The following is a 24,931-nucleotide window of genomic DNA, read 5'->3' on the forward strand; positions in this document are numbered from 1 at the left end:
AGATGGGTTAGAAATCAAGGATCTCCCCAAAATATTAGCTCTGCAATAGGATCGTCAAATCATGTCTCTGAATCTATATTTTTTCTAATACAAAAGACACGTGTATACTTACCTTAAAAAAATACCACGCCAAACCAAACCAAACCAAACCAAACCATGATGTTCATAATGATGGCTGTGAGACTTTTTTGTTAACACTTTTTGTTAACAAAAAGTTCAATTGTTTTCAGTGTATCTTGTCTAAGAAGTCAGGAAAGTGAATAGGAGGCTGGGGCTGGGTAAGGGCACCTAGGAGTCACTGAGGATAGCTTTCCTAGGAAAGGTTGGTGTAGGTTGTACAGGAAAGAGGGCTGTAATAAGACCTTTTGTGTTTTGAAGGTTTAAAATCTAACTATGTACCCCATTCTGAGGGAGGGAAGAGAGAAAAGGATTCTGGATCTGAGAAGTGGTGAATGTTGGCAGGAGTCCTGAACAGCATCCCTCGGGGCTGGGCAGCATTTGGGGAAGCGGGCGTATGCGGCACGAGAGTGCAAGGAAGGAAGAGCTGCAACTACGTGGCTGAGCTCAACCCTGGGAGATAGGGCAGTCCTTGCTCTGGGAGCCACGGAAATTTCTACCTGGGTTTGGGCGGGCAGAGGCTCTGCAGCAGCGGACGCGCATCACTGGGTAGAGCCAGTCTTCAACAGTGCCACCGTGTGGCAGAGAGGAGCAGTGGCAGTTATAACTCCGTAGAATTGTATGCCGGTTCTCCCAGCCCAGCCTTGAAAACTAAGCAGCTCTCTCTCTCCTCGGAGTGTGAGGGCTTCAGCATTCGGGGACAAAGCCAGTGTATATGTGGAGAAGGCTTTAAAAAGCCGATATGTGCCTCTTGATGATAGGGAATATGAAAACTTGATAAATTAATTGAAAAGTAAAGAGAAGTGGCGAATTCAAATTTGTACGACAGTTCTAAGTGATAATTGGAATAAAATCATTAGATAAAAATAAAAAAATATATCTAGTTCTAAAGGGTTAGCTTTTGTCTCTCTAGCAAACTCAGCTGTCTATAAACTCACATTCCTAAGGCTCTGGATTGAGATTTTCTTTTGGTTTTCATTCATGAGGGAATGAAGTGAAAGGATTGAATTTTCACTTTACACTTAACTCAGGGTCGATAAGAGTCTGCAGGAGACAGTCTCTAATAATGTTAGATGTCCTATCTATACCTTTTAACATCTCTGCATTTACTCCTTGAGTTTCTTGTGGATGAGGAAGGATTTTGAAAGGGAGATGATGAGAAAAACATCGCTCATGTTAGTTACTGACTGAATTACATCAATTTCTGGTCAGTTGTCATTAGGTAAAGCTCTAAATTTCAGTCAGGATCTTGGCTAATTGTGCTTTGGGTTTGATAAGGTGTCACTGAAAAGTGAGCAATGAAAAAAATTAAAGCTAGGCATTTCTCATTTTTAAACTAATGTATCATTCATTATTGGTTTAGTGCTCATTAGGTTTTGGTAAATAAATCAAAATCTTAGATTTGGAAAGTTCTATAGTAGTCATTTAGTTCAACCCTTTATCCCAGGCAGACGACTTTTTCTGCAAAATACCTGACTTTTTGTGACAGAAGATCAATCAATTCAGGATCTGCTAAAACACACCTAGGGAAGTAAAACTCACCACTTTGTGAAGCAGAACATTCACTTCATATTCAGAGTGTAGCCTGGGAGCAGCAGCGAGGCATCCCTGGAGAGTTAGTAGGAAATGCTCAATCTGAGACCCTATCCCAGACTTGCTGAATCTGAATCTTCACTTGACAAGTTTCCTGGGTACTGGGTACTCATATACATGTAATGTTTGAAAAGCACTGGCTAATTCTATCGTTAGATCATATCAAATGTTAGAAACTGACATGTTACCAAAACCTGATGTACTGATGTGGTCTATGAACCGATCCCCACAGCCTCTGCTGTTAGCCCAGCTTCTGGCCATTCCTGCAGTTATAAAGCTTTGGCTGCCACTGCCATTGTGGCCACCTAATCTCCTTACACTCAGTAGTTTCTGACTTTCCTGGGTGTGAGGGCTGGGCTTTGGCACAGCCTCGGTCACATTCTCTGTGGTAGGAACTGTGGCAACTCCAGGGCTTGGGCCAGATCAGATCCTGCTGCACCACTGAGACTCTGGTTCTCTCAGTGCCCCTTGAAGGAGTAGGAGAAGGTTACTAAGAAGTGTAGGGGTATTTCACTTTGGGAGGCTGAGGAGGGCGGATCGCTTGAGGTCGGGAGTTTGAGACCAGCCCTGGCCAGCATGGTGAAACCTCATCTTTACTAAAAATTCAAAAATTAGCTGGGCATGGTGGCATATGCCTGGAGTCTCAGCTACTGGGGAGACTGAGACATGAGAATCCCTTGAGCCCAGGAGGCAGAGGTTGCAGTGAGCTGAGATCATACCACTGCACTCCAGCCTGGGTGACAGAGTGAGACTCTGTCTCAAAACAAAACAAAAAGAAGTGTAGGGATATTTGTGCCATGTGGATAGTGAAGAGTCAGGAAGGATCTGGGAGATAAATGACTGGCTCTTCTTCTTCCTGCTGACTGCTACATAGTGCAGTGCCTGCCCTGCTTCTGCAGAGATGTGTGACCAGCAGTGTTTCTTGGGAAGCTGTGTACAGCCTGATAACATACTATTTTTTTCTTGTTCTCCCTCCTTTGCTGCCACACATCTCTTTTTTCTGACCTTTTGCCCCAAATAAAGCAGTAATGCTTAAGCTTTGCCTTAGAGTCTGTTTTCTAAGGAACCTAGACTAAGACATCTGCCTTGTATATGTTTCACTCACTGCTCCTAATTCTGCCAACTGGCTGGCTTTGGAATGGTCAACATCTTTCATATACTTTCTTCCTTCAAATTCTGCAATGCAGCTACCAGGCCTTCTCTTTTCTTGGTCAAACACCCTCATTTTCCTTTAATGATTCCTCAAAATGCAGTTTTTAGTCTCTCACCTCTTGCTTCAGTTTAATATGTCATTATCTTAAATTGTGGCTCCTTGACTGCTCCATTGGGTTTGGTCAGTGCAGGGCTGCATTCATGATCGGGGGATGGGCTTCTCATTTCCTTTATTGTTGGTATCATACTATTAATACAATTAATACAGCTGTCCTGACCTGGACCTGTTCTTGTGGGAATGCTGGCTATTTGGGTTGTGGTGACCTGACAGGTTAAAAGTGAGCTTAGGGAAATTAGATTGAGAGCGAGCAAGGTTTGGCCTTCTGTGTCAGCTTCTGAGGAAGGTCAGGGTCCTCCATTGGCCCTGGAGTTCTTTAGGATGTCTGTTTTTCTTAAAGACAAATTTGTGTTGACTCCCAAGGCAGGGGTGGTGAGATGAGGTATTCATGTTACTTCCCAGGAGCTTTGCCCTCGTTGGGGTTAGAGTCTTCATTTTCTATTGCCTAGACAAACCCAGAACCAGAGGATTCCTAAAAAAAATTAAAGATTGTACCACATTCACAAGAATGTGAATCTCAGAGGATGATCTAATAGGCATATGAATTGTTCTAAAATCTAGAAGATCTTGTTTTTCTGGATGCCTTAAAAAAAAAAAAAAGAAAAAAAAGACTCTATCCCATACCAAGTTTTAGGAACTTTTATGCTGTATGAATCGGCATTGGCTGAGTGCTTACAGGGAGCAAGCACTGTACCAATTTCATGGGAAGCACAGATAAAGGCAAGAGATAGTGCCTCCAGGGTCTTGTAAAGGCAAGACATATTTTATAACAAGATACCTAATACTATAAGGAGCCTATGACCAGCGAATGAGCTCAGAGGAGGGGAGGACCCTATGGCATGGAGAAGTCAGAGAGGCGCTATGGAATCTTCAATGACGAGACCCTTAGATTTGGGGTATGACTCTTTCCTTTAGCCCTCCCAGTAGAAAGTTACAGACTGGAAACTATCTTGGTATTTCCCTTATACCTAAAGGCAAAGGACATGTCATATTCTTGATATTTACAGAACACTGTGAAAACATATGGTACAGTACCTTATCAGGGCAGAGAAATGACTACATTTTTGTTTTTAGTTAAAAACACTTGGTTGAATCAGGGATTCCCAGACAAGATGGCCAAATAGGAACAGCTCCAATCTGCAGCTCCCAGTGAGATCAATGCAGAAGTAGGGTGATTTCTGCATGTCCTACTGAGGTACCAGGTTCATCTCACTGGGACTGGATTGACACTGGGTGCAGCCCACGAAGGGCAAGCAGAAGCAGGGAGGGGCATCGCCTCACCCGGGAAGTGCAAGGGGTCAAGGAACTCCCTCCCATAGCCAAGGAAAGCCATGAGGGACTGTGCCATGAGGAACAGTGCATTCCAGCCCAGATACTACACTTTTCCCATGGTCTTTGCAACCCACAGACCAGAAGATTCCCTCGGGTGCCTACGCCACCAGGGACCTGGGTTTCAAGCACAAAACTGGGCTGCCTTTTGGGCAGACACCAAGCTAGCTGCAGGAGATTGTTTTTTAATTTTATTTTTAAATTTTTATGTATTTTTTATTTTTTGGTACCTCAGTGGTACCTGAAACGCCAGCAAGACAGAACCATTCACTCCCCTGGAAGGGGAGCTGAAGCCAGGGAGCCAAGTGGTCTTACTCAGTGGATCACACCCACACAGAGTCCAGCAAGCTAAGATCCACTGGCTTGAAATTCTTGCTGCCAGCAGGGCAGTCTGGAGTCGATCTGCGATGCTGGAGCTTGGTCGGGGGAGGGGCACCCGCCATTGCTGAGGTTTGAGTAGGCGGTTTTCCCCTCACAGTTTAAACAAAGCTGCCTGGAAATTTGGACAGGGTGGAGCACACCACAGCGCCACAAAGCCGCTGGAGCCAGGCTGCCACTCTAGATTCCTCCTCTCCGGGCAGGACATCTCTGAAAGAAAGGCAGCAGCCCCAGTTAGGGGCTTATAGATAAAACTCCCATCTCCCTGGGACAGAGCACCTGGGGGAAGGGGCAGCTGTGGGCGCAGCTTCAGCAGACTTAAATGTTCCTGCCTGCCAGCTCTGAAGAGAGCAGAGTATCTCACAGCACAGCGCTTGAGCTCTGCTAAGGGACAGGCTGTCTCTTCAAGTGGGTCCCTGAGCCGCGTGCCTCCTGACAGGGAGACACCTTCCAGCAGGAGCCAACAGACACCTCATACAGGAGAGCTCTGGCTGGCATCTGGTGGGTGCCCTTCTGGGAAGAAGCTTCCAGAAGAAAGAGCAGGTAGCAATCTTTGGTGTTCTATAGCCTCTACTGGTGATACCTAGGCAAACAGGGTCTGGAGTGGATCCCCAGCAAACTCCAGAAGACCTGAAGAAGAGGGACCTGACTGTTAGAAGGAAAACTAACAAACAGAAAGCAATAGCATCAACATCAACAAAAAGGATGACCACGCAAAATTTCCATCCGAAGGTCACCAACAGCAAAGACTAAAGGTAGATAAATCCACGAAGATGAGGAAAAACAAGCACAAAAATGCTGAAGATTCCAAAAGCCAGAATGCCTGTTCTCCAAAAGATCACAGCTCCTTGCCAGAAAGGGAACAAAACTGGATGGAGAATGAGTTTGATGAATTGACAGAAGTAGGCTTCAGAAGGTGGGTAATAACAAACTCCTCTGAGCTAAAAGAGCATGTTCTAGCCCCATGCAAGGAAACTAAGAACCTTGAAAAAAGGTTAGAGGAATTGCTAGCTAGAATAACCAGTTTAGAGAAGAACATAAATGACCTGATGGAGCTGAAAAGCACAGCACGAGAACTTTGTGAAGCATACACAAGTATTAATAGCCAAATTGATCAAGTGGAAGAAAGGATATTAGAGATTGAAGATCAACTTAATGAAATAAAGCGTGAGGACAAGATTAGAGAAAAAAGAATGAAAAGGAAAGAATAAAGTCCCCAAGGAATATGGGACTACATGAGAAGACCAAAGAGAGGACACAAACAAATGCGAAAACATTTCCTGCTCATAGATAGGAAGAATCAATATCGTGAAAATGGCCATACTGCCCAAAGTAATTTATAGATTCAATGCTATCCTCATCAAGCTACCAATGACTTTCTTCGCAGAATTGGAAAAAACTAAAGTTCATATGGAGCCAAAACCAGCCTGCATAGCCAAGACAATCCTAAGCAAAAGGAACAAAGTTGGAGGCGTTACGTTACCTGACTTCAAACTACACTACCAGGCTACAGTAACCAAAACAGCATGGTACTGTTACCCAAACAGATATATAGACCAATGGAACAGAACAGAGGCCTCAGAAATAATGACACACATCTACAACCATCTGATCTTTGACAAACCTGACAAAAACAAACAATGGGGAAAGGATTCCCTATTTAATAAATGGGCCTGCGAAAACTGGCTAGCCGTATGCAGAAAACTGAAACTGGACCCCTTCCTTACACCTTATACAAAAATTAACTCAAGATGGATTAAAGACTTAAACATAAGACCTAACACCATAAAAACCCTAGGAGAAAACCTAGGCAATACCATTCAGGACATAGGCATGGGCAAAGACGTCATGACTAAAACACCAAAAGCAATGGCAACAAAAGCCAAAATGGACAAATGGGATCAAATTAAACTAAAGAACCTCTGCACAGAAAAAGAAACTATCATCAGTGTGAACAGGCAACCTACAGAATGGGAGAAAATTTTTGCAATCTATCAATTTGACAAAGGGCTAATATCCAGAATCCACAAAGAACTCAAATAAATTTACAAGAAAAAACAACCCCATCAAAAAGTGTGTGAAGGATATGAACAGACACTTCTCAAAAGAAGACATTTATGCAGTCAACAGACACATGAAAAAATGCTCATCATCACTGGTCATCAGAGAAATGCAAATCAAAACCACGGTGAGATACCATCTCACACCAGTTAGAATGGCAATCATTAAAAAGTCAGGAAACAACAGGTGCTGGACAGGATGTGGAGAAATAGGAACACTTTTACAATGTTGGTGGGACTGTAAACTGGTTCAACCATTGTGGAAGACAGTGTGGTGATTCCTCAAGGATCTAGAACCAGAAATACCATTTGACCCAGCAATCCCATTACTGGGTATATCCCCAAAGGATTATCAATCATTCTACTATAAAGACACATGCACATATATGTTTTTTGCAGCACTGTTCGCAATAGCAAAGATTTGGAACCAACCCAAATGCCTATCAATATTAGACTGGATAAACAAAATATATACACATATGGCACATATACACCTGGAATGCTATGCAGTCATAAAAAAGGATGAGTTCATATCCTTTGCAGGGACATGGATGAAGCTGGAAGCCATCATTCTCAGCAAACTAACACAGGAACAGAAAACCAAGCATTCATAAGTGGGAGTTGAACAATGAGAACACATGAGCACAGGGAGGGGAACATCACACACTGGGCCTGTTGGGGGATGGGAGGCAAGGGGAGGGATAGCATTAGGAGAAATACCTGATGTAGATGATGGGTTGATGGGTGCAGCAAACCACCATGGCACATGTATACCTATGTAGCAAACCTGCACATTCTGCACATGTATCCCGGAACTTAAAGTGTATTAAAAACAACAACAACAAACACTGGTGAAGAATCCATACCAACAAGCCCCAAACAATAAAACATCTCTCTATTCAGAATGATTACTTTCAGTTTAATATCAGCCTCCTATCCCTTGGAGATTGAGGACAGCAGACTCAATTATTTCTGGCATATTTGAGAACCTATTTTTAGCAATGTAGAAGCGCCACTGTAAATGACCAGACAGGGAAAGACAAGCAGAGAAATTTGGGAAGGTATTTCATCACCTACTGGCCAGTTTGTAAATGTTATTCTAAATGATTTGTGGTAAGAGTATAGCACTAAGTTGGTTTCTTTCTGTTCCCAGCACATTCCTTCTGGGCAGTCTTCTATTTTTAAATGAGTATGAAGGTACACTGGCAATGTAAATTAGTTTTAATATTTTAAGAGTAACCTTGCCGTGGCTCCTGAGGTCTTGGTGCCTTCTCAAGGGCAAGGAAGGAAGGCAAGTAGGGCAGTAAGGGCAAGAGAATTATTAAACCCATCTCAAATCCCACTTTTCTCTTGATAAGGATGGTGACCAGTCTTAAAGCTGTGGTCTTCTACTCAGGGGTTCTACAAGGACCCTGAAATTATATGTAAAATACTGTGTGCATTGAATTGCTACAGAAAGACACTTTCCAACTGCTTCCCCATCATCTTTCTTTGCCAAATCATTCTGTAACACTTTCTATTCGTGGGCAGCTGTTCTTACTCCTTCATATTTCCCAAGCCTGGAAACCCTCATTTTATTCGTCATCTGTGTATTTTCATTCCTGCTCCTGCAATCAATTCTGTTCTTAGTGGTCAGTGAACTCAAGAAAGAAAAACCTTGTACATTTATACATGGGATGGGGAGGGGACAAAAACAAAAACAAAACCCCTCTTTGGTGGCTCCCCTCCGCACTTAGAATAAAATCCAAAGTTCTACCCTGCAACCTAGTCTAGTGCCACACCCTTCCTCCAGAAGTTTCTTCAGTTCTGCTTTCTCTCTGTTCCACAGTGGTGTGCTCTTCTCTGATTCTGTTCTCACTGTCTGTAGTGCTCTCTGCTCTCTTTGTCTGGCCACATTCAGCCCATCCTGCAAGTTCAGCTTAAATTGGACACTCACAAAGGGAAATTATTGAATTACATCTTCTAAATGTATTTTTTTTCTATTATGAATAGCATCTTCTAAGAAAATTTCTTGACTGGGTGCTGTGGCTCACACTTGTAATCCTAGCACTTTAGGAGGCTGAGGCAGGAGGATGGCTTGAGTTCAGGAGTTCAAGGCTAGCCTAGGCAACATAGTGAGACCTCATATCTACTAATTTTTTTTTTTTTTTAAATTAGCTGAGCATAGCGGTGCACACCTGTAGTCCCAGCTACTTGGGAGGCTAATGTGGGAGGATCACTTGAGCCCAGGAGATAGAGGCTGTAGTGAGCTGTGATCTTGCCATTGCACTTTAGCCTGAGTGACAGAGTGAGAGCCTGTCTCCAAATTTTTTAAAAAGGTTTCTTATTATATTTTAAAACCATGTATTTATCTTTCTATTTATTTGTTTAATGTTTATCTCACCTCATAGACTTCAGTTGCTATGAAGACAGGTGCCTTTTTCCCCTCATTAACTGTTGTATTCTTATGCTTGCCTGAGTACCTGCCTGAAATATTGCATGGTCTTTAAAACTATTTATTGATTGAGCTACTGACTGACTGACTGAATGAACATTATTGACATTTAAATTAAGGAGAATAGTTCTGTTAGAATAAAAAAATGAATGCTAAAATAAAATGAAGATATTAAAAATTATTGAGGCATGTATTTATTGGCATTGAAACATACCTTGGTGGCTGGGTGCGGTGGCTCACGCCTGTAATCCCAGTCTTTGGGAGGGCGAGGCAGGCAGATCTCTGGCACTCAGGAGTTCAAGACCAACCTGGCCAACATTGTGAAACCCTGTCTCTACTAAAAATACAACAATTAGCTGGGTGTGGTGGCACATGCCTGTAATTCCAGCTACTTGGGAAGCTGAGGCAGGAGAATCGCTTGAACCTGGGAGGCGGAGGTTACAGTGAGCTGAGATCGCATCACTGCATTCCAGCCTGGGCAACAGAGTGCGACTCTGTCTCAAAAAAAAAAAAAAAAAAAAAAAAAGAAAGAAAAGAAAAGAAAGATACCCTGGTATATTTTTGATTGGGGAAAGCGACAATTTACAAAATATTGTGCATTGTTTTATCTTTTTTTGTTTTGTTTCTGGAGACAGGTCTCACTCTGTTGCCTAGTCTGAAGTGCAGTGGCATGATCACAGCTTACTGTAACCTCTACCTCCTGGGCTCTGGTTGTAGCAGGACGAGCCGCGGACAAAACCTCTCAGACACTGAGTTGTAGAAGGAAGGACTTTATTCAACTGGGAGCATCGGCAAGCTACTGCCTTAAAATCTGAGCTCCCTGAGTGCACAATTTTGAGTGCACAATTTCTGTGCCTTTTAAGGGCTCACAACGCTAAAGATTTCACGTGAAAGCGTCATGATTGATTTGCGCCAGCAGGGGGTACGTAACAGGGGCTGCACGCACCAGTGGTCAGAGTGAAACAGAACAGGGCGGGGAGTTTCACGTGTTCTTCTATACAATGTCTAGAATCTATGAATAACATCGGTTTCTAAGTTATGAATTGATTTTTAACTACTGGGTTTAGGTCAGGCAGGCCCAGGCCTGGTTTCGGGCCTGGCGCCAGGCTGCCTGTCTTTGGTTTTACTTCCTTATTTTTTTCTTAAAACAGGTACTGAGTATAAAACAATATAAAACAATGTGAGAGGGTCTCTCTCTTTCAAGGTTATCCTCCCACCTCAGCCTTCTGAGTAGCTGGGACTGCAAGTGTGTGCCACCACGCCTGGCTAATTTTTGTATTTTTTGTAGAGATGGGGTTTCACCATGTTGGCTAGACTGGTCTCGAACTCCTGACCTCAAGAGATGCACCTGTCTTTGCCTCCCAAAGTGCTAAGATTATAGGCTTGTGCTACATACCTGGTCTGGTGTTTTAATATTGTGTATTAAAAAGAAAAATATTGGATACAAAGAATTCAAAATTTCATTTCAATGGGAGTCATAAGTTCAAGGGATCTATTGAACAACATGATGAGTATAGTTAATAATATGTTGTATACTTATTAACATTGCTGAAAATTGCTTAGAGTAGATTTTAGATCTCTCGTCACATACACAAAAGAAAAGTATGTAAGGTAATAGATATGTTAATTAGCTTGATTTAGCCTTTCTACAATGTGTGCATATATTGAAACATCATGTTGCACACCATAAATATATACAATTTTTGAAAATTAAAAATAAAAACTTTGGGCTATATGTATATGCCAAAATGTAAACAACAGTTCTTTGGGGAGCTGATTTTAGATGGTTTCTATTTGTTTTACTTATTTGTGTTTTTTAATATAATTGTTTTGTTTTAAAGTTATAGAAGCCATTGATTCCTTAAGTAATATATTAATTCATTCAACAACTATTTGTTATCTACTTTGTATCAAGCATCATTCCAGAAACTAGATTTATATGCTGCTTATAAAATTCAAGTGCAAATCCTTTTGCATACACCTTCTTTTTAACATTTCTTTCTAGTTAACTACTTTAACAGTGTAGATGGATCCTTCTAAATGTTTTCTTTATTCGTTTGATAATATTTACAGACATTTTATTATTTTACACAGTTATAGATTTTTGAACATAATATGATCATACTATGCCTCTCCTTCTGTGACTTCGTTTTTAACAACTTAATATATCCAGAAAAATTTTTCATGCCACCACATTTAAAGGTATCTCATTAAGAAAAAAAAGCTGCATGTTTCCATAATTATTTCATCAATTCTCATATTAATAAGCACTTGGGTTGTTTCAAGTTACATGCACACACACCCAACAATATGTTATTTTGTTATTCGGATTTTTTTTTGTAGAGATGGATTTTCACCGTGTTGGTGAGGTTGGTCTTGAACCCCTAATCTCAAGCTATCTACCCATCTTGGCTTCCCAAAGTGCTGGGACTACAGGTGTGAGTCATTGTGCCCAGCCCCCAACAATATGTTATTTGTTTAATTAAAAGTAAGGTAAACAAAGAAAAGGAACACTTAGTTATTCATGACGGAAGGCAAATGCTATGCCAAAATGGCTTGACATTGCAAAAAAATTACTCATAATGTCTGTGAACTAGACTTGAAAAGGTGACTGTTGTGACTACTTTTCAACTTGAAATTTTTTGTGTCTAGAAATTCTTAAATTGGGTCAATCTGAACATACAGCCAAGCACTGTCAGTGGTAGGCAATATTTTATGAGCAGATTAAATTATTCACATTTTGATGCCATTGTAATGATTTTTAGGTAGATGAAAAGTGTTTAATTTTAGTCTTTTTTCCAAAGGAAGAATGTTTTCCTTCAATGAGTTATTGTATATTGGTGATGCTTGCTGGGAATCAAAATCAGGTGAGAAAAAAAAAAAATCCCTCAGAATCTTTTATACTGTAAAAAAAAAAAAGAAGGGTGAAAGGGAAGGCCAAACTTGAACTATTTACGCAGATTTTATTTGGAAGTGATGCCTACTTTATATGTTTGAAACGTGCTCATGCTTCTAATATTAACACCTATTGGATCAATAGATATGTTACAGCATGTTAAATTAGATATAAAATAAACAAGATAGTTTTAGCGCTTGCCTTCTAAAAGCTTAGTCTATAATTCCAAAGCTTATGCTATGAATTTCAGGTCTGAAAATTAGAGATTCACCTATGCCTTAGTTTTTTTTTTCTTTACTTATTCTTACTCTTTTAAAGTAAAATTTACATAAAGTGGAATGCACCTATTAAGAGTGCAGATTAACTGGGGGCAGTGACTGATGCCTGTAATCCCAGCACTTTGGGAGGCTGAGGTGGGAGGTTTGCTTGAGTCCAGGAGTTCAAGACTAGCCCAGGCAACATAGGCAGATCCCATCTCCACAAACAATAAAGGAATTAGCCGAGTGTGGTGGTGCACATTTGTGGTCCCAGCTATTGAGAAGGCTGAAGTGAGAGGATCACTTGAACCCCGGAAGTTGAGGCTGCAGTGAGCAGTGATCGTGCCACTGCACTCCAGCCTGAGAGAGAGTAAGACCTCATCTAAAAAAATAAAGTGCATGTCAATGAGCTTTGACAAATATATAAGCCTCTTTCATCCTTATCCCAACCAGGATGTATTTCTATCACCCCAAAACTTCCCTCCTGCCCTTTTCCAGTCAACATTCTTCTTTTACCCTAAGTCAACCATTCTTCTGATTTCCATCATCACAGATTATTTTTACCTGTTCTTGAACTTCATATAAACAAAATTACGTATGTTCTTTGGTGTCTTTTCTTTTATTCAACATAATGTTCCTAAAGTTTATTTACATTGTTTTGTGTATCAGAAGTTCATTCCTTTTTATTGATGGAGTAGTATTTCATTATATGGTTATATTTCAGTTTGCTTATTCATTACCCTATTGATGGACATTTGGGTTATTTCAGATTTTGGCTGTTATGAGTAAGGCTGCTTTGAACATCTTATACAAGTCTTTTTGTAAATACATGTTTTTATTTTTCTTGGGTAAGTACCTAGGATGGGTTTGCTGGGTCAAAGAACAGGTATCTGTTTAACTTCTGAAGACACTGGCAGCTTTTATTTCTTCTTTGGTGTAACACAGTATTCATTTTTTAGTTCTTCTGAAGTACTTGAGGGTCCTCAGAGGAATGAATCTATTAAAGCAAGAATGATTATTAATTAAAGTTTGTGACAAATAAAGTATGCAATTTCTGTGTCAGGGATCTCAGCTCTGCAAAGAGTTGTCTCAATTACCTAAAATCAAACTTAATTACCTAAAATCAAACTTAATAATTACCGTGGCATCCCAAAAGCCTTAAAGGTCAATGTACTTCATATAAAATCTTGAATAATCTTTTCAGAAGAAAATTATATCTGTCAGGATCCAGCCAGGAAAAAAACCACACAATTATTTTAACAGAGAAAATTTAACATAAATAATTGTTAGCTAGGTATAAAGTTATTAGCTAGGTAACTGAAGAGGAAAGAGAGAATAGCAAAGTGTAATATAAGTAGCAATTACAGAAGCATTTACCTTTCCCTCAGGGTGGAGGAAAAGGGAAGAGACTGAAATTCTTAGAATGTAGTAGTGTGGGTCTAAAACAGACTGTATGGGCATTGCTTGGCACATGTTGATGTTTTGAGGTGGGGGTCAGGTGCCTATAGGCCCAATCCAGCCTTCTACCTGTTTTGTATGACCTGGGAGTTAAGAATGGTTTTTTATGTTTTTAAAATATTGAATAAAAAATAAAAGAATAAGGGTATTAGTTTCCTAGGGCCACCTGTAACAAAATACCACAAATTACATGACTTAAAACAACAGAAATTTACTCTTGTACAGTTCTGGGAACTAGAAATCCAAACTAGAGTTAGCAACAGGGCGATGATTCCCCTGAGATTCTAGGTAGAATCCTTCCTTGACTTTTTCTAGTCTGGAGGTAGCAATCAGTCCTTGGCTTGTAGCTGATTGCTTCAATCTTGGCTTCCATTTTCACAGAACGAACTCCTTTCTGTGTCCATGTCTTTGTAACATTTTTCTCTGGTAAGGATACCACTTGCTTGGGCATGAAGGCTCATGCCTGTAATTGCAGCACTTTAGGAGGTAGAGGAGGAAGGAACACTTGAGCCCAGGAGTTCAAGACTGGCCTGGGCAACATAGCAAGACCCCATTTCTTAAAAAAGGAAAAAATAAAAATAAAAAGAAAAGTAAAAGGAAGGATACCAGTCATATTGGATTAGGGCCACCCTAATGACCTCACCTTAATTTGATTATCTGCAGAGACCTCATTTCCAAATAAGGTCATAATCACAGACATAGGAGGTTACAAGTAAAACATATCTTTTTGAGGGGCACAATTTCACTTATAATGATAATAATATTTTGTGACACATAAAATTCATAGAAGATTAAAATTTTAGTGTCCAAAAATAAAGTTATACTTGCTATGCATATTCAGTTAAATATTATCTACAGCTGTTGCTACAACAGCAGGGTTGAGTAGTTGCTATATGAACGAATGGACTGCAAAGCTTGAAATATATACTATGTGGTCCTTTGTAGCAAAAGTTTGCTGACACCAGTTCAGTGTGACTGATTTTGCAAGGATTGGAAAACATGCAAATTGAATTCAGCTGCTGCTACTCGAAGACCTTGATACCCTTAGATGGAGAAGACCTGTTATTGTGTGATGCCCAGAAGGACATGGAACAGAGAAGCCCACAGGAAGCAAATGAGAAGGAGGAAGTTCCTTTATTCTCCTTCTGTCTTTTAGTTTCCCTGTGTTGGTGGAGCTTAAGAGGGAAAGCCTAAGTTAGGAAAGCAGAAGTGTGATTTGTGAAGTCCCAGTTCCAGAAACATAAAGCAAAGAGAAGAGTAGCTTTGGAACTGGTAGGCAATAACTTAATAATTTGTACACATACACACACACACACACACACATGCACATCCAACAAGGAAAAAATATGCATAGCTACTATGATCCTCATTTCCATAACAACTCAAGGTCATAGTTTATGTTATTAATTCTTTTAGAAATATTTTATGTAAACTAAACATATATATTTCTTTAGGTATAAAATTATAATAACACCCACATAGGTGTGTATATATATAACCAAACATCATTTTGAGATAATTGTAGATTTACCCACAATTCTAAGAAATAATACAGAGAAATCTCATATACCCTTACTTTCCTCCAATGCTAATATCTTACAGAACTTTAGTACAATATTACAACCAAGATATTGATATTGATACAGTCAAGATGCAGAGAACTTTCATCACAAAGATTCTTGTAGCATTCTTTTGTAGCATTCATCCTTCTTTCTCACCAATTCCCAACCTCATTCTTCCCCCCAGGCAATCACCAACCTGTTCTCTACTTCTAGTATTTTGTCATTTCAAGAATGTTATATAAATGGGCTCATACAGTACCTATCCTTTTGGGACTGACTTTTTGGGCTCATCATAATTCTCCAGACATTCATTCAAGTTGCTGCGTGTATCAATAGTTCATGCAATCCTTTTCCTTGCTGAGTAGTATTGCACGTATGGATATACCAGATTTTTGTATAACTGTTCACTCGTGGAAGGACATCAGGGCTGTACTCAGTTTTAGGCTATTACAAGTAAAGTAGCTAAAAATATCTATGTATAGGTTTTTTTAACAGATGGAAGTTTTTTCCCGCACCCCCGACCCCCCGGCTAAAAGCTGGAGAGGGCAATTCCTGGATTGTATGACAGTTGCACATTTAGTTTTTTAGGAAGCTGCCAAAATAATCTCCAGAGTGTCTGTAGCATTTTACATTCCCACCAGCAATGTATGAGTGATCCAGTTTCTACACATTCTTGTCAGCATTTGGTGTTGTCACAATTTTTTATTTTAGCCATTCTAATAGATGTGTAATGATATCTCATTGTAGTTTTAATTTACATTTCCCTGCCAGTTAATGATGTGAAATGTCTTATAATGTACTTATTTGCCACCTGTATACCATATTTATTAGTATGTCTGTTTATGTCTTTTGTTCATTTTCTAATTGGGTTTTTCTTTGTTAAGTTTTTAGAATAGTTTATATATTGTAGATACTAGTCCTTTGCCAGATACTTTTTTGCAAATATTTTCTCCTATTCTGAAGCTTGTCTCTTCATCCTTTCAATAGAATCTTTCATAGAGCAAAAGTTTGAAATTTTGATGAAATCCAATTTATCAATCTTTTCTTTTATGGATCATGATTTTGGTGTCAAATCTAAAAATTCTTTACCTAGTCTTACATTCTGAAGACTTTCTCTTATTACTTTTTTCTAACAGTTTTATACTTTTAAAATTTCACTTACATCTTTAATACTTTATTTATTTATTTTTGTTTTTATTTTATTTTATTTTATTTTTTTCAGACAGGGCCTTGCGCTGTCACCCAGGCTGGGGTGCAGCCTTGGCTTCCTACATTAAAGCCACCCTCCCACCTCAGCCTCTTGAGTAGCTGGGATCACAGGCACATGCCACAACGCCTGGTTAATTTTTTTGTATTTTTCTTTTTTTAGAGATGAGGTTTCACCATGTTGCCCAGGCTAATACTTTTTGAGTTAATTTTAATTTAATGTTGAAACTTAGGCCCACGTTCATCTTTTTGACTTGTGGATGTCCAATTGTTTCAGCACCATTGTTGAAAAGTTATTTTTCCTCCATTGAATTGCTTTTGCACCTTTGTGAAAAATAAACTGCACATATTTTTATAGGTCTATTTTGGGTTATCTATTCTGTTCCATTGATTTATGTGTCTATTTTATCATCAGTGCCATGTAGCCTTGATTACTGTAGCGATATATTTTGAAATCGAGTAGAATAATTCTTGCTTTATTCTTTATCAAAATGGTTGTATCTATTTGAGTTCCTTTGCCTTTACATATACATTTTACAATAATCTTGTCTACATCTACAAATTCTCTTGCTGGAATTTTGATAGAAATCACATTTGACCTGTATGTTGAGAAGGCTATGAGTTAGGTTAGTGATTTGCAGAATAAATTTGCCTGTGACCATCTCCATTGTTTATTTGCAGACATTAATATTCATTGACACACATGCCAGTGTGCGCATGCGTGTGCATGCTGTGCATGCACGTGTGTATGTAAAGAAAAAAGGGGAGGGGAGAACTTCTTCCCTCTCCGAATTTAGTGTCATACGAGGTACAAGCAGTTCAGTGAGGGTTTGGGGCACAGGTGAAAAATCTGCCAAACAAAATCTTTAGATACAACCATTAAGATGTGGTCAATTTGGTTGAGGTATTTTGATGCCGTCCATTTAAAACATAGTATCACTGTTATATTGCCAACTTATATCAGCAACAAAGATACCTGTGTCATTTCTAACCCCCATTCAAATCATGGAGGGTTTTCATATTCAGTTGTGTTTAATTTTGTATTGGCCCACATTTTTGCCCTTATAAAGCTTAAAATTAATTTTTAAAAAATTTGAATAGGCAATGGATATATTCAAAATTTAAAAAATGTAATGCATCATGTAATACAATCACAAAAATATCAAAACAATATATAAAGAAACGAACCTTATATTCTTACAGCCACACTATCCATATCCATTTAATTCTACCCCACCCCCAACAGGTAACCACTTTTTAATTTGTTTATTATTCCAGGGAATAGTCCGCATATATGTTTACATATACACTTAGAGTATTTACTTTAAAACACTATCATTAAAAATGTAAATAAATTTTGATGTTTTGTTAATCACTTTGTCTGGCAGTAGATATGGTCTATGATCTTAGTTTGTTCCATTTTTAAAAAACACAACTTGTAATAATGTATCTTAAGAGTCAATACCCTCATTTAAAAAATTTTTGTTAAAACTTAAATCTTGAAAGTTTTCCCCTCACTTTCTTAGCTTTTATATAACAATATTGTTAGAAAAATCTGTTTAATTTTAAGGCCTGAATATTCTTTATTAATCTTACTCAAGACATTTTGAGACGAGGAGAAGAGGAGTGTGGTCAGGGCCCTGTTTGTGGCACAAACAGGGAGTGGAACAAAGGCCCAGTCCAGAGCTGCCCACACTCCTGAACACACCCATTTCTGTGAGATGACTCAGATTTATTGTTACCATGGCTGAAATCCATTGGAAAAATGTTTCAGCCATTCATCTCAATCCTCTGCTAGTCATGCGGTTTATCCTTTATAAATGAGGATTTCTTCTTTTTTGCTGACAGTTTCATGATTTTAGTTGTTTCTGCTCTCCTAACATTTGCCCAGTTCAATGATTAATCCTCTGATCTGAGCCCACTTAGATTGGAGTAATATCTTGCCAATGAGAATGAGCAAGTGAATAATTGAAATTTTTATTAAGGATGAAATTTCTTTACTATATTGTATTTATCATATATGATAGTTTAAACTTTCTGAGCCTCTCTTGTCAAATGAATTCTTTCTCATTATCTCTTTTATAAAATGTTTAATTTAAATGGTCAGTCTTCTGTTTTTATGCAGGAGAATGTTAGCCTGATCCTCAACCAATTAATACCATGTTTCAAGTTGGGTTTGACTTCTACTAATGTAGTAGTCTGACCCCTAGTGGTTATAAGAAACATCTGCACGGCTTATTGTAAGCAAATTTTGACTGGACTTTCTGAAAAGTGAACATCGGACAATGAATTTCTCCTTGAAAATAAATAAAATAAAAATGAGAGTAGAATTTTGAGTCTGTAGAAGAAATAATAATAGGAAAGTTCAGGTAAAATCATGTTTCTATAAAAATAATTTCTAAGTCGGTATTTTTACTGATTTTTTAGTATTATGTGATCAGGCTGGACTTATAAACACACTTATGTTCCAGGAATTAATTCTATGTTATTTATTGGAAACAAAGTTTGTTTGCCCCCAAAATTAATGTTTTGTCATTGTCCTGGCATGCCCTTTCTAGTCTGCGTAGAATTGGGATCAAACTTAGAGCTGGATGACATTTTTGTGGTCTGAAGATCAGAGAACCAGAAAGGATTGGCCACAAAGTGAAGTCACAAAGTGAAATTATCAGTAAATCTAAGTGATCTCTGTCTTTCATGAGGCCCTGAGGTCTAGGAGGGCCTGAGTCACAGCAGGAGAGTACAGCCTGCCCTTGATTCTTGGGAGCTAGGAGGCAAAGTCGTGCCGCAGGAGAGAAGGAGGAGGGTCTCTAGAGTGTAGATCCAGGAAGGAACAAACTATAAAAACTATAAATGCAGTATGTGCTTACTGTAAAAATGTCCAAACAGAAGGATATGAAGTAAAAGATAAAAATTACTCCTTTTTTTTCCAGCCTGAGTTCCACCAAAACCATAGCCTAGAACTATGTACTTAGACATGCAACCACCATTTTTTGTGTGCACGCATGTGTGCATGTGCGTGCGCACCCGCACCCACAGGTTTCACATGGGTTCATGTTACACATATTGTTCTACAAGTTGATTTCTTCACTTAATATCGTGGACATCTTTCCAAGTCAGTATATTCTTATTGTCTGCCTATCTACTGTTCTAAGAATGTGGACTAATTTGTTAACTATCCTTAAGTAATTTACATGTAGATGTTTTTAAAAATTTTCTGCTACTATAAACAATGTTTTAATAAACATCCTAGAGCATGTAACTACAGACTTATACAAGTGTGTATGTATACACATGTATATATATATTATACGAGTATGTGTATATATACACACACACACATATATGGAGTAAATGCCATTAAAATAAAATTTTAGGTCAGAGCTTATGCATAATTCCAATCTTCACATTTAATAAAAGCATATTTTTGAAACTGATATTGTCCCATTTCCCTGCCTTCACTTATTCCTTGTTCCTGGTACCCCTTCCCAGACACTGATGGCTTTGTTTCTCTTTCCCTTAGTTGGCCCTGACCTTTGTCCTTTACGCACATCTAACCTTTCCTTTTGTGAAAAGAATATAGTCTTGCCCTGTGAATTTCCTCAACTACCTTTGCTTTGTGTAGATGTGCTGACGCCTTTTTCTCTCCCTCTCTCTTTATGCCTCTCAGACAGCTGAGGAAGAAGCACCCTTCTAGCCTCCACCTGTTCACTTTTGCCACATCCCTTATTCTTTCTGAGCCCTTCTCCCGTCAGGTATCCCTTAATGCTTCTTTAATCTCACCTTTTTTACTTCTTGTTTCTACCTGGCTTATACAATGTTATCCTCTATTCTTTAAGCCGTGTTTTCCATAGCTTGTCTTCTAAATACTAGTTCTGGCAGGTACTCAGTGGAAAAAATAATCATTTTGTCAAATAAACTTGAGTCATTTGTATACTATTAACTTCCTTTTGAATACTGAGAACTCACAGTAGCTTGTTGAAGGTGCTGAGAAGTTCTGCAGTAATGAAAAGACATCTTCTTACCTTTGCTTACTCAGTATATCCCTAAATTATTTTACCATAAAACCTACCCTTTCCCTTTTTAATCTTCTGTGATGTTTTTTAATATCTATAGATACCTTTTGGGAAATTTTTCTTGTCTCTGTGACTCTGCCAAATTCTAAAGCTAAGGTTTTTTTCTTCCTATTTTTTAAATTAAAAAATATTTTAAATGGATAATCATACATATTTATGGGGTACCTAGTGATATGACAATACATACAATGTGTAATGATAAGATTGGAGTAATTAGCATATCCATCATTTCAAATATTTATCATTTCTTTGTGTTCGGAGCATTCAGTATCCTCCTTCTAGCTATTTGAACCTTTATATTGTTATTAACTATAGTTATCTATAGTGCTATAGAATGCTAGAACTTAGTCCTCCTATCTAACTAAATTTCGTATCCTTTAACAAATCTCTCCCTACCCCCCCCACCCTTTTTCCCCTACCCTTCTCAGCCTCTAGTATCCTCTGTTCTACTTTTTACTTCTATGAGGTTAATTTTTCTTTAGTTTCCACATATGAATGAGAACATGTGGTGTTGTTCCTGGCTTATTTCACTTAACTTAATGTCCTCTAGTTCCATCCATGAAATGTCATATATATACATGATATGGTTTGACCATGTTCCCATTCAAATCTCAATTTGAATTGTATCACCCAGAATTCCCATGTTTTGGGAGGGACCCACGGTGAGGTACTGAATCATTGGGGCTGGTCTTTCCTGTGCTATTCTCGTGATGGCGAATAAGTCTCATGAAATCTGATAGGTTTATCAGGGGTTTCCACTTTTGCTTCCTCCTTATTCTCTCTTGCCGCGTCACCAAGTAAGAAGTGCCTTTTGCCTCCTGCTGTGATTCTGAGGCCTCCCCAGCCGTGTGGAACTCTAAGTCCAATTAAACCTCTTTTTCTAATGGTTGATAGTATTCCATTGTGTGTACATACCACATCTTCTTTATCCAGCCATCTGTTGTTAGACCCTAGGTTGATTCCATGTCTTGGCTATTGTGCATAGTGCTGTAATAAAAATGAGAGTAAAGAGGTCTCTTTGTTACACTGATTTTCTTTCCTTTGGATAAATGCCCCAGTAGTGGGATTACTGGATTATATGGTAGCCCTCTTTGTAGTTTTTTGAGGAACCACATACTGTCTTCTGTAGTGGCTTTGCTAGTATAAGTCCTACCAACCACATACAAGTGTTCCCGTTTCTCTGCATCCTTGCCAGCATTCATTACTTTTTATTTTTTGATAATAGGGGCTGAAGTCATACCTCGTTGTGGTTTTGATTTGCATTTCTCTGTTGATTAGTGAAGTTGAGCATTTTTTTTTCACATATTTGTTGGCCATTTTTGTGTCTTTTATGTTTTTTAAGGTCTAGAGTATATAATTTATCTCTGCACTTAAAAAAAAAAAAAAAAAAAAAAACTGCTTGTTCCCAGACAAGCCATTGCAACATGGTCTCTACCCTGACCATTCTACTGAAGTCCGCTGAACCTGTTCTGATTCTGGGTTCCCAACTGCTAAATCAGGGGCTTTCTCTCAGTCCTCCTCTTGAATTCTTGCTAAGGAAACAAATATTTTTTGTTACCAGAGTTTTTTATTTAATTGCAAAAAAAATTTCTAATTGATACACATAGGTTTTGAAACTTCTTCCCTTTCCTCACTTCTGAACCCAGGAGCTCTCCAAGAGCACCAGCACGTTTTGAAATTCTCTTCTCACAGCAGACGGGGATTCAGGCAGTCCAGGAAAGTCTGCTAGTTGAGAGAAACTTGAGCAGTTCCTCTCAACTAGCAGAGTTTCTCTAAACTTTGAAGAAATTGCCACTACTTCTCCTGTGTGCCTTTCTTTCACACAAGGGTAGTGGCAATTTCTTTGTAAGTTGAGCATTGTCTAAATAGTTCTTCTAAAAAGAAGATGCAGAGCTCACATACCAGTTCAAGAATCTTTCATGTGACTGGAAGGCAAAGTTGAAAATCCAGACACTGTGTGGAGTAATGACAGCGGGTAATTACCCAAATATTTATATTTTTCAACATCTTTTTTTTTTTTTTTAAATATTTTCTATAGTCATTGTTAGGAGAAACAGTTGAGTCATTTGTTCATGTTGACTAGGTTTTATTTGTAGAATAACTTACATTATTTTTGAATTGGCATGTTGTCATCACTTCCTACTCTGTTTCCAGGGTCCTGCCTTCCTAAAAATGTTTCTGACACTTCTATGTTTGTTCAAATGAATTTTTTCATCACAACAATTGATTACAGAAGTCAGGATATGCCAGACCTTGACTGCCTATTCATGAGAGAGAGAAGTCATACGGCCAGATGATGTCAGTTATCAGATGTCACAGCCAGCCTGATAACACATGAGTTGGGAGAGAGTTGAAGGTCAGAGGAGTCCCATGTGAAAGGTGAAACCAGAGTAAATGCAGAAAAGAAAGTTGTGAAAATGGATGGTCATGTATGGAGGTGCAATGCCTAGATTCACATTCGATAAAACTGTCCCTGGCCCAGTCCCTCAGATGGAAGGTGAGCAGCTCTTCCTTTCCCTCGCTTGCTGCTTGACTAGGGGGAGAATGCTTTGTCATGCTGACCCCGGATAGGATTAAAATTGTTTTTGCAAATTTTAATAATTTCATAAACTTCTCTGAGATGACAATCCTCATTTTTGAATCTTCTGTGTTTTCTTGAAGCCCTATGCCTGGAGCATGGTGCTGGCTTCTGATGGGCAGGTATCTTTCTCTTCATTTTACACCCACAAAGAAGTGAAGTGAGGGTGCCCTTTGGTGCAAAATTGTGGCAGAGTTGGGAATCTGGTAGGTTTCTGAGACCTCTGGGTTGAGTACTCACCACTCAAATGTACTGGTTGGGAAGCACTGCTTCCTCATGCTGTATGTTCAGAAGTTATTTTCTGAAAAAGAAATCAGAGGCTGTGCTAAGGAAAAGACACATAAATTCAATTTCTCTTTTTTCCTCAGTCCCTCCACCTTCCCTGTAAGAGTTGCAATCCTATTACTGATTGCCTGATGGTAGGGGACATCCAACACTAAGAAAAAATGTCATTAAAGAAAATGGTAGCCTTTAAAGGGCTTTTTATTGATTTTCAATGGGTTTAACTGTTATCCTCAGGCTTTTGGACATTATCTCTTTCTATTGAAAAGAGGTGGCACTTTTTGTTTTTAAGCTGAACGTGCCTAGTGCAAGGAAACTACTAAGATCAGTCTTGATATACCAAATTGAGGACATTATTGTAAAATTCATACTTGCAGGGCAATTTGGATACTTATAAGGACCAAAGGAAGGTATAGGAAAAGGAAAAGGAGAAAAAAAAGAGTAAGTAAATGAGAACTGAGACAAAGAAAGGGCTCTATGAGGTAATGATGAATAGAACAACGGCTCATTATTACATATGGAAAAGAGTGACCTTGCTGAGACTCTGAGAGGCCACCTATGCTGTAAGACTCCCTCCACCACCAATGAGCTCTAGGTGCTCAAGGAAGATAAACATAACTGCATAAGTGCTCATGCGGGGTGGGAAAAACAAACAGAAAAACTCCACTGTTGTCTGGGTTCAAAACAGCTTTACTCTGAGATAATCTTACAAAATTGTACAGGAAAAGGGAAAGCATCTCTCTACTAACTAGACAGAATGATAAGCCACATACATTCCACGGCTAATGGTCAATGATCCCAAATGAGCACCTGTAGGGAGGCAGAGGCCCGAGACCAGCATCACTAGAAGATCTCAGACCTGAGCTGTAAGGAGTTGCTCTCATGGTGTTTGGTGAACTTTTCCCTTACTGATCCCTCTCTTGGAGACTCTGAAAAAGTGATTTTTATCACTGGTCCAATGCTGGTGAGGGTTAGGGGCCATTTAAATTGTACATGTGGGTACTTCCGGAACTTTTTCAACTATTTGGAGGCAGAAGGCCTTACATAAAAAGGCTGAGACCTTTTGCTCCTCAATTGAGAACTGAAAACACTGAGATTGAAGTAATTCTTATAAACATAACTCTGCTGTATTCCCCACATATGCAGCCTGAATCCTAAGCATACTATAGATGATTTTGCTGCACACAAAGTGTGGTAATCATGAGCTGAGGTTGATCAAGCCCAACTTGATGATGGCTGAGCATTGCTTTCTCAATTGCTACTTTTCAAGAATTGTTAAAAGAACCTGCCCACTTCTTATTTATAGAAACAAGGGCCATTAGAATGGGAGCTTAGTGATCATCTAGTCCAATAATGTTAGTTTACAGGCAGCACCACCAAGGTTCATAGAACTCAGTGACCTACCCCAAGTTTATATGTTAGAGAGGAAGACAGAAAA

At 39.0% G+C, this 24,931-nt stretch overlaps 1 long non-coding RNA gene across 1 annotated transcript in view; it reads right to left on the bottom strand.

The window, feature by feature from the left end:
• LOC140710022 (uncharacterized) overlaps window positions 1-24,028 on the bottom strand; it is a 31,310-nt gene extending 7,282 nt beyond the window's left edge. The window contains exons 1-3 of the long non-coding RNA XR_012090898.1: window positions 23,869-24,028; window positions 23,452-23,512; window positions 13,191-13,331 (exon numbers count right to left, since the gene is read on the bottom strand). This is a non-coding gene — a long non-coding RNA (uncharacterized lncRNA). The remainder of the gene's footprint in view (window positions 1-13,190; window positions 13,332-23,451; window positions 23,513-23,868) is intronic.
• Between the last annotated feature and the right edge of the window lie 903 nt (window positions 24,029-24,931).

Source organism: Chlorocebus sabaeus, chromosome 24 (genome assembly GCF_047675955.1).
Source record: "Chlorocebus sabaeus isolate Y175 chromosome 24, mChlSab1.0.hap1, whole genome shotgun sequence".
NCBI lineage: Eukaryota > Metazoa > Chordata > Mammalia > Primates > Cercopithecidae > Chlorocebus > Chlorocebus sabaeus.